The sequence below is a fragment of the Lissotriton helveticus genome, chromosome 1_1 (genome assembly GCF_964261635.1).
Source record: "Lissotriton helveticus chromosome 1_1, aLisHel1.1, whole genome shotgun sequence".
In the NCBI taxonomy this organism is placed as follows: domain Eukaryota; kingdom Metazoa; phylum Chordata; class Amphibia; order Caudata; family Salamandridae; genus Lissotriton; species Lissotriton helveticus.
In genome coordinates, this window is record NC_136057.1 from 765808254 (window position 1) to 765818430 (window position 10177).

A 10177-nucleotide genomic window follows, 5' to 3' on the forward strand; every position below is an offset into this window, starting at 1 on the left:
GCAATTTATATAGGCAGGTAATGAGGAGAGTTTTCTCTGTTTTGAATTGATTTGACGGCACACATTACAAGAGCACCTTAAGTGCTACTTTGGTTATAATACTGCATACTCTGCACTATTTTTGGCATGCTGTTTCAAGCACACATCCAAGAATGTGTTCCTTTTTGGAGGTACCATAGTGAGATGTGAAGTAAATTAGCCGGCTCCCCTCGAGGGAATACCTAATAGGTTTAGGTATAAAAACATTTTTCTTCCTTGGTGATTCTGTACCCCATGGAATTCAAATATGGACATAAAACAAACAAGGATTCTAATCTGCGCACTTTTAAAAATGGAGATATGCAGAGCGATTTTTTTGTGTTCTGCCAGCCAAAGCTAGTGAATTGAGTGTATTTTGGCTTCTTGAAAATAAAACAGTCTGTTGGGCTGTCTTTTGGAATACTATTGAGAAGCTCTTCTTGTAAATATGACTTACAACTAGTATTTACAAATGGTTTGGTTTAAGTACAGTCTGTGGGCTGTCCTTTGTTTCTGACCTCAGTGTTGATCTCTGGGTTAATGTGTGTTTAAATGTCTGTGGTTTGTGGTTTTCCCATTAGTGATACTTCTGTGAGTAAATAGTGATTGCGCTCTTTGTGAAAGAATGGCTAGCCTTAAGCGCGCTGTATTGTGTGTTCTGAGTGTATGACCCCCCCCCCCCCCCCTTCTGTATATGTCTGGAATGAGCTCAATGTGTGTGTTTGTGTTTTTGTTTTTGCTGTCATCAGTCTGTTATGCAAAATGTCATTTAATTAATATTAAATAGAAATTAAATAAAAATCCAGAAATTTACCATATGATATGCATGTTACTATTAAATTAATAGAGTAAGCAACTATGCACATATACAAACTGCTAATGCTTAAAAGATAAAATTAGAATTCACATTCAATAGGAATAAAATAGGCTTCAAAAACGAAATTGTGTGTTTTGCAATAAATAAACAATTATAAAATGTTACAGCATTTTCCTTAGATACATTTTGTTAGATATAAACAGGCAAACACATCATCTGAGTAAATTGGATGTTGCTGAACTAAACACGTATTATAGAATATGCATTGAAATGCCTCAGTTTTAAATAGACTGCCACCATGCTTACATTTCAACACTAAAAAAAGCTTTCTAACAGCTGTGTTTTAACTGCCGCTGAGAAACAGCTGTTGTTTTGATTGTAGGCCACGGAGAGGAAGGGCTGTTGACTCAGCTAAGTGGAAACACGGTGTAAAATCCGGCATTTCAGACTGCTGGTTTAAAAAGTTACAAAAATCAGGTTCATTATTTTGGATAACAGGAAAACATTTAAAGTAAGGATTTCCTTTCTTAAAGCCTTTTTACATAAACATATCTGTGGTTCTGATGTTACATAATGATTGTCCTTTTAAAAAGTGGCTCAAAACTTTTCATGTTTCAAGTTAGGCTTCTGTGCTTAGGGTTATGAATGAATGCGCCTAAATATGATAGGGAAGGGAAGCAGCTTGCTTTTCCTATGTGGAATTATCAAAATGATTGGTTTTATTACAAAAAAAAAATTATGGACAAAAAATTATTACAAAAATAAGTGCTTTTAAATTAGTTTTTTAATATTTATAAAGCTTAATGCTCATACGGTGACCTCCTAGCATCAAAATTAAATTTAAGTTGTGTTGTACAGCATAATGAGGAAACTTGCATGTGAAATTTCACTTTGCGCAGGCGTAAAAAAACTCATTTTTATAAGGGTATACATGAGATATTTCTAATGTCCCATCTCTGGAATGTTTAGTGAACATTCTGAGGATGACTATTATGCAAAAATATTATAGGATATTAATTTTACGTGCCCCAAATATCAAAGTCGAAATTGGGTAAAATTCACTAATTTGAAAACAAATTCTGCCATTCAGAGCAGCTTTTAAACTGCCTTGGGCTTCAGAAAATGCATACATTTAGGTATAATACAAACAGCTGACTTCTATATTGTTAGACAAGTATACTGCATACTGCTTATAATTGAAAATATGTATAAAACCAGCAGAAGACATTCTCTTAACTCTAAACTGACAAACAGGGGAATGGGTCTGATTTCCAGCTTTCTGTCTCTAGGGTGACTTTGAATTAGGGCAAGCCGCATGGAAACCCTTGCACACAGAATAGGACAGCTGGGAAGAGTTAAAAGTCAGTTTTATATTTAGAAGCCTAGCATGGCTCCCAGAGCAAAGTTTGCTTTGACATTTTGACCTCTGAAACTTTTTGAAAGACGACAGGGGAGAGAAGGAGAAGTTTCTTTTTTTTTGCAAAAGCAAGCACTTTATGTAGTCATATGATAAAAAACTATATAACAGTATATGTGAACTTTAATTAACAGAAAGATTTTCCATATATATACAGTACTAATGCCTTTAGTCTGAGGATTACTGTACAAAAGCTGAGTCAATGAAATTTAGTTTGACTTAATGTGCCCTCATGTTACACTTGTACAATTTTTAAATGGTTTGGGGGTTGGGTATTCATATTCTTTACCTCCTCAAATGTACTATGTGCCTCCTATAACTTTGTTTATGCCCAGTTGCTATAAATAGGGGTTGAAAGTGTTGACAGAAGTGAAACCTGTTTCAGGTTTCCTTCTGTCAAAATGGGAGAAGGAGGCTGGCTCCTCTACAAATTAAGGGCAGATAAAATGTATGTTTCTCTCTCCCTTTCTCAATGTTTTTAGCCTGTCTAAGCTGTCTGTGAAATAGCAATGAGAGATTTAATTGGCTATTCAGTAATACTGATTTAAACATTGTTAGCATTAATAAAATGAATAAGTATATATGTTATGTTACTGGCCATCCTGTTTGCTGAAATTATGACAGGATGAATAGTCTGGATTGTTGTTCCCTTATTTTGACCTTTAAGGGGAACTAGATGTGGGTAGTTTTTGTTCTAAAATTCTTCGGTGATTATTGTATGTTATTCTCATGCTACATAGTTTTGCAAGGGCATTGCTAGTTTTTATTAGCTAGTCTGTGTAAATAAACTGACAGTCCTTATTAGAGCTGATGTTGCATAGTTTGGATCATGAAAAGTAGAACGCAGGGAAGATGCCCAAGTGATCCTTAGCAAAAATGATTGAAGGAAATATTGTTTTATAGGTAAGAACTCCTGTTAAATTAACAGTTTTAGACTTTCCTGTTGCTCCTATAACATGAGAGCATGGTCCTAAGCGTACAATGTAGGTGCTTTTATTAAGAAGAATCATTTTAGAAGTGGCTGCAGTCCTATACAAGTAATGTAAAGTTTATGAGCAAAAGTGTAGAACATTTTCTTTTTTTTTAAAGATTTTCAGATTAGTACACAGGAATACACCAATGTAAGGATTTAGGGTATGTCTGTGTTGTTTTTCTCTTTTCCTCTGAGTTTAATAAATAAACACATACTTCCTTGGCTGCTTGGGATTGGGTGATGTATTACTCTTGTTAGTTCACCAAAGAGGTCCTTTTAATACTTGCCAATAGGTCCAGGATGTTTTTTTTTTACTCTCACATAGATAGATGAAGTGGTTGTTGGGTGCCTTGCTAATATATGGGGCGTCCCAAGACGAGTAAATATTCTGAGACTATCCTCTCTGTTGATAGACTGTTTCTGTGCCTTGTCTAAAGACCTTTTGTTCTGTCCACCAATAGATATTTGCTGCCTTACAACCATTGGCATGGGGCCCGGACATCAGATTCAGCCTGGGGAGTCAGTGTTAGCACCAGTCTAGCTTGAAGTCAAAGTGAAGGTAACCAGCATAGGCATTGCTGGCAACTAGGACCTCAGTGAAGGCAGAAGCCCTGAGATGAATTGTGTACCCCTGCCACTGTCTTGGACGAAAGACGGGGTCACAAACCAGAAAGGAGAAATTGTGGATCATGTTTTTGGTGCCCAGCTGAGAGTCACAGAAAGATCAGAATGGTGAGGAAGCTTTGCTTGAGGTGACCCCTTTTGAAACAAGGGTTGCTTCAGAGATCCTAGCATCAGGCCTCTGAATCCTGGTCCTAAAGTGAATACAAGTTTGCATCTTTGTTTGTTGGTCAAGAGATACCTGAGCACACTAGATGAAATGTGTGGCCCCAACGAATGAGCAGTGCACTAGCAGAGCAATACAGGAGTTAGGGAAGGACTTGAGTTTAGGGTGCAGGTGCTGTGTCTCTGATGCCTGCTAGATTGAAGTGAAGAAAACTGGTCCACTGCCTGAGACACTGGACAGGATCGCTCAGAGCATTTGTCCTGGTGGGTGAATGCCCTATCCTGAAAGAAGAAACCTTTCCCTTGAAACTGGGCTGTGATTCTTGAGTTGCGAGTTGTGCAGCTCCACCGTGGAAACAATAAGAGCCTGCCTGTGAGGCTCAAACAGACACAGGGAGAAGACTCCCCTCTGGCTTGGTTGTACAGCGGCTTCAATTTCCGCAAGGACTTCTTTTTTTGTTAATAATGTACCGCCTTTAGTCGTCCCATTTTTGAGGAGGAGTAGCCCTTTGCAGCTCTTCGTCCTAATTCCTATGGCCCTGTGTGGTCCTCCTGGTCCCAAATATAATCAATGTTCTAGCCCTTACAAAAAGAAAATGGAAAAATCAAGTGAAAATGTTTTTATTAGATATGTGCTGATGGCTATTCTGAAATTGAAATGAATGGTCACTGAAATGCATAGGAGCCCAGAAAATGTTTACTAGATGGTTCTAGGATTTCCTCAGGACTAGAGAACTGATAATTCTGTTTGTAATATTAGTTATTACTCTCTCCTGCTATCTGTATGTTAATTATGACCCGATGCTCTTGTCCCTTTGTATTCGTGCTTATGCCTTATATGTACCCGCTTAATGAAGTGTTTAGAATGGAAAATGCCCATCTAGCAATGAAATTAGGATATTGATAAATCCATGAAAATTAATGTGCACATTTTCTATGTTCCTACTGGATCATAGAATATCTTTAGCTCATGCTAAAAGGACCATCTGTTAAAGATTGCAGGGATTTGTTAGAATGAGCTGAAAGCCGATTTTGTATTTGGCAGCCATTTTGGTTAGTCATGTGCTCACCATGTGCTGTTTACCTCTTCAGAGCCTTGCACATGCTCAGAAGGGCCTAGCTAGTAGAATGCACCTGCTCCTCTTGTAGAACTGTCAGGCTTTTTGCATGCTTACATGTGCCAGGACCTCCCCTTGGTCTTAAGCTGACTATGTAACCCTAAGCATATATAAGGCCCCAGTCTTGTGTACTCCTTAGACTGCCTCATACAGTTGCTAAGGGTTCTGTGTGACATAGTCTCCCTCATCTGAGGTAAATAAATATGTATTTTATATTTCAGCTTCTGTGCCAAATTCTTCTATCTTGGTTTAAAAGGACCAAGGTGTATCAGTGAGACCCCTGAGAAGGTTTCTATGTTCTTCACAAAGCCCCTGGCAAGAGTGGTTTGCAAGCAGCGATAAGTTTGGAAAAAATAATATTTTCGGGCACACTCCTATATGGGAAAACCGGAATGGGGATGGGGGGGAGAGACAGAGGAGAGAGCAAGGACCTGGGCAGAGCAGGTGAACGGGGCACTGGGAGTATGGAATGGACAGTAGGCACGAGAGGGCATAGAAAGGAAGGTGGTGGGGGGGCTGCAGGAAACTGCTTTTGGCTTTTGCTGCCGTTGTTAGGGCAAACACAAATCAGTAAAACGGAAAGCTACTGTTAATTTGAAAGCCTAAAGGTATGGGCTAGAATGGAATAAATCCCTCTATGAAACAATATAAAAAAGACAGGCAGCTTTAAAGACAACGTCCTTTTCAGACCCGCCCAGAAAACAAATTAACATTATGACTTATTTCGATTTTTTGAGACTTTAGGTATTTTGTGGAATTGTTTAGATCCTTCAAAATTGCCCTTTTCGTAACCTAGAGTACTATGGCGCGTAATGCAACATAGCTCGGCATATACAATAACATGACACCATACAAACTAACATAACATCACGCATTAACCCTGGAACAATGTCAGCTATGGTGGATTACCTAAACTATATACAATTGTCTGTTTTGCAGTTTTGTATAGCGCTAACTTGACCCGGAGGGTTTGGAGCACTTTACATAAGCACCAGTTACATTACACAAGGACTCATTCATACACATTCTGAAAATCATTACGTTCACTTGGAAATGTTAAATATTATTTCGTCCCAACTCTTTTCTAAGCAGTCATACACTTGTGCGGCGGATGGAAGTTCCTTACCGGATCCAGGACATGGTTCTCACTCCATAAGTCTCGGAGGTCGCATCTGCGGTTCTTGCCCTTTAACCGAGGGACTGACCGGCTTTAAGCCGCAGATAGTATATTCCTCTACCGTTTCCATGGTTGGCGCAGCATCTAAAAGCCCGAAGAGCGAGGCGGCGCCGCAAACACCAACTGGGTCCTCTTGAGGCGGGAAGCGCACACACCATTAAGTGATGTGAAGGCACAGAGATTGAAATGTTAGTGTGGTGAGATCAAACGCTATGCAAACACAGTCTACAGAATCAACATGTTACAGGAATGTAACATTTTAAAAAGAAAAAAATGCAGCTTTCTTTCACACTTGAACATTGTGTAAATCGATTTGTATCTCCCTTGTACCCTGAACTGCCAGGTTAAAGGATGCACGGAGTGTTCCTTTCAGTCGTCAACAGCTTTTATGGTGTGGTCAGATAGTACCAGGTGAAAGCTGCACGGAAAGCTTGGGAGACAGTTCTGTGTGGGCAGAAGGAGCTGGACACTCGCACCCTCGAGGTTTCACCCGAGTCTCGACCCCTTAATGCTAGGGCTCTTATGCTGAAAACAGTGCTTTAACTGGGCAGATACTGTCCAGGACAGAGTACCTGCACTTCAAGGTGAAAGAGAGAGTACATGCACTTGTCAACAAAGCTGCAATATATTTAATGGGAGAGTACCAGCACTTTATATTTTCTTTTAAAGCACTCCCAGGCAGCGCACGCGGGGCCCACAGTAAGAGTGCAATGAAGGAGCTCTTGTGCCATAAGAATACTTATAACCTAACGCACCAAACCGCTTCGTTAGCAGACACACTTTGTCCCATATATCCTGACTCACCCTACACCTATGGGGGTGTTGTGAATTGGATATATTTGGTGTATAGCGGAATTGCAGGCCCTCCAGCGCTGCAGTTACACGACAACATGAGGCAATGGGAAGAGCACACACAGGTGAGCATAATAGCGATGGGGAAGGGCGACAAAGAACAACTGCAGGGGTGTGTACAGGAGGGAAGACGCTGGCAAACACACATGGGCAAGCACAACAGGGAAGATGAAGGGGTACAAAGAACAACGTTGGTGTAGAGAATTAACATGCCCGTCCGTGTTTAAAAGGCTAGTTCGGTGATTTCTTTGACGTGTACCTGAACCAAAGTATTGTGGGCCGTGATCACTAGCCAGGTACTGTGGGGACAGGGGCGCAAGGACCAGACCCCGTTAGATGTGCGCGACATGTAAGAGTCTGCTGGTTTGGAGGGGGCGAAGAGTGAAGTATTCTAATGACTGGGCATCATCCCCCACAACACCTCTGCTGATTACGGTGTGAAAGTGAAGTGCCAAGGCCGACACTTGAGGTAAAGGAGCGACCCGGGACCCCAACAGGTGACAACTGCCCCCGCTCCGCGCTCATCAGCACATCCCGTGTTTGTGTAAGTGGCGGCGACAAAGAAGAGACGGCTTCTTTGAGGGAATGCGCTTTGTGTGATCCGAGACACAGCGCAAAAGGCTTGCCCACAAGGCCCCGGGACACGTTTGATGTTCACCCAGGCAGGAGGTGCTGCAGAATGCAGTGTATGCCGCCTTCAACTATTCCCTTCATGACGAATGATTTAAGTCTATTTTATGCAATAATGCTTTGCCATGTTAAAGGATTTTTTTAATGAATACTTTTTTTTACTTTTTATGCTCGAGTAGGTGGAAATTTCCGAAATGTGGTTTGTAGAAATTGAGATTGGAACAAACAGTACAATAGGATACGATCTTTCAGTCGACTTACCTAGCACTTCTTCCCTCATGCTTTTAAACTGAAAAAGAAAGTGCACAAAACTCCCTGCTGAGACGTGAGGCGATCAATCGAGTTTTGCGCAGCTGTTGTTTACATACCAAGCAATACGCTGGTTATATGGTTTGGCTCCTGGCGGGGTTCCCATCGCTGCCACAGTGAACTACAACTCCCAGAATCCCTGCTCATCCTGTGACGAGCAAGCCAGGTCCATGTGACTGGCACCACAGAGCTGTTCCTTGCCCGTAAGGAAACACTGCGTTCCTTCCGATAAAACTACACCCGTACCCCAACTTGCATTAACCGGTAGCTGTGTGCGGCAGGTCCTCCGGCCCAGCTGCACCCGGCAGTAGAAGAAGTGGTTTGGTTGGGGAGCTCAACAGTCATCGCCCCGCAACCCCCTAAAGCCGCTGACAGGCAGGGCAAAGAGCGCGAGCATTACAGTTGAATTTGGCATTGAAGCACCAGTTGCCCTTAGCGCCGTGAAACAGCACAGCCCAGTGGCAAGCACTATATTAAAAACACGTTATTTATTATCCCAAAGATCTCAATGTGTCCAATGCTCGGCGTGAGCAGCACATGCAGTCCCGTGTTTTTCATCCCGGCACTTGCAGCCATGAAATGACAACAGGGAAAATCGGCCTACAAGTACCAGGATGCAAAGCGAGAAGACCTGTTGACAAGCGAGAACTACAATGTCTCATCTGCGTCTACCGCCAGCACACACTCCCTCAGGCACTCTTACAGATCTCCTGACCGAGTTTCTGAACTACAACCTAACCTCGTAACGTGTTACAAAATGAAGATGGTTTACATTTCTCTCTTGAGACAAAACTTGTACACTTCAAAACACACTCACTGTAAAACACTCCCACAGATCCAACGATAGCCGGAACAGCAATATAACATCACACACGTTTTTGTGGAATTCCATTTTCCTCGCCACATGGTACAAACAGCTGTGGCACATGAACAAACCAGGAATTGGCAACATTCTAAAACTGATATAGTTTGACAACCATTACCACACATGCCCAGATATTCAAACTTGAACCAGGAAGCCCTGTCCAGCTACCGAAAGAGGAACCATGACCCAGGTTACTGTTTGAAGACAGAGTATGCGTCACACTACAAACTGGCCTAGAATAGTCAAGCACAAAAACCAAAGCTTAAATGTGAAAATTAAGTCAAATGAAACTTTACCAATAGGTTTTCTAAATGAATACCTCACCTAATAAATTAATAGATGCACACCAGACATGCACATTAAGAATATACATTTTACACTGATTTCAGATGCCCATCTGTATGTGGATGTACAAGCGGGTGATTTGTTGAGGTGAAATCAGTGGAGTCCCTCACCTCTCCCTCAGCGCCCCCCACGCTGCCTCCATGTCCGCATACAGGTTCTCCTCAGAAGGCTGGCCTCTGCTGGCCCCGTAGCTAGAGTAGTCGTAGCTGAAGACGTTGCAGTTTATCCGGGATCCCAGCCCGATGTAGAAGCCACACATTTGACTCAGGTCTACGGCGTTGCCATGCGAGTAGAGCAAGGTGTAGCGGACCCCGGGTGCGCAGCGCACCAGCAGCAGGTCCAGGCGGCTCCCTGGGGCCGTGCGAGCCCGGCTCACCTCCATGGCGGCCAACTCCTGGGCCGAGTAAGGCCAGTCCGCACGCGGGGAGAGCTCCAGAGAGCAGACCTCGCCCGGACCCTCCTCCTCCCACACTGTGTAAGTGGGCTCAGGGTGCACGAAGGCGAGCTTGGCGGCGATCCGTTTGGGGCATGGCGGGCAGCAGAAGAGCCTGTACAGCGCCCCCAGCTAGAAGCCGCTCATCCCGGAGGGGAGGCAGGTGTAGGGGGCAAGCCAGGGGTTGTTGGTGCGGGAGAAACTAGGATTAGAAGACACGCTAGCAGACGGGCATAGACCACGGCAAAATGCTACTCATGCCAGAGGCGCTAGAGGGTGTGATGCCGGGCATATGCTGTGGGGGGAGGGCCAGAGGGAAGGGAAAGGGGCAAAATTATACCGAGTGCGGCTTCTCTAGTAACAAGGGGGTTAGTGTAGGGAATGCTTAAAGGCATACAAAAAAGCAAAGAAAAGCTTTCCGGAGAATCCGTCTATTG

The 10177-nt window shown here is 42.9% G+C and overlaps 1 pseudogene; it reads right to left on the reverse strand.

The window, feature by feature from the left end:
• Window positions 1-9347: 9347 nt before the first annotated feature.
• Window positions 9348-9887, reverse strand: LOC144762860 (alpha/beta hydrolase domain-containing protein 17C pseudogene; annotated as a pseudogene).
• Window positions 9888-10177: the final 290 nt, after the last annotated feature.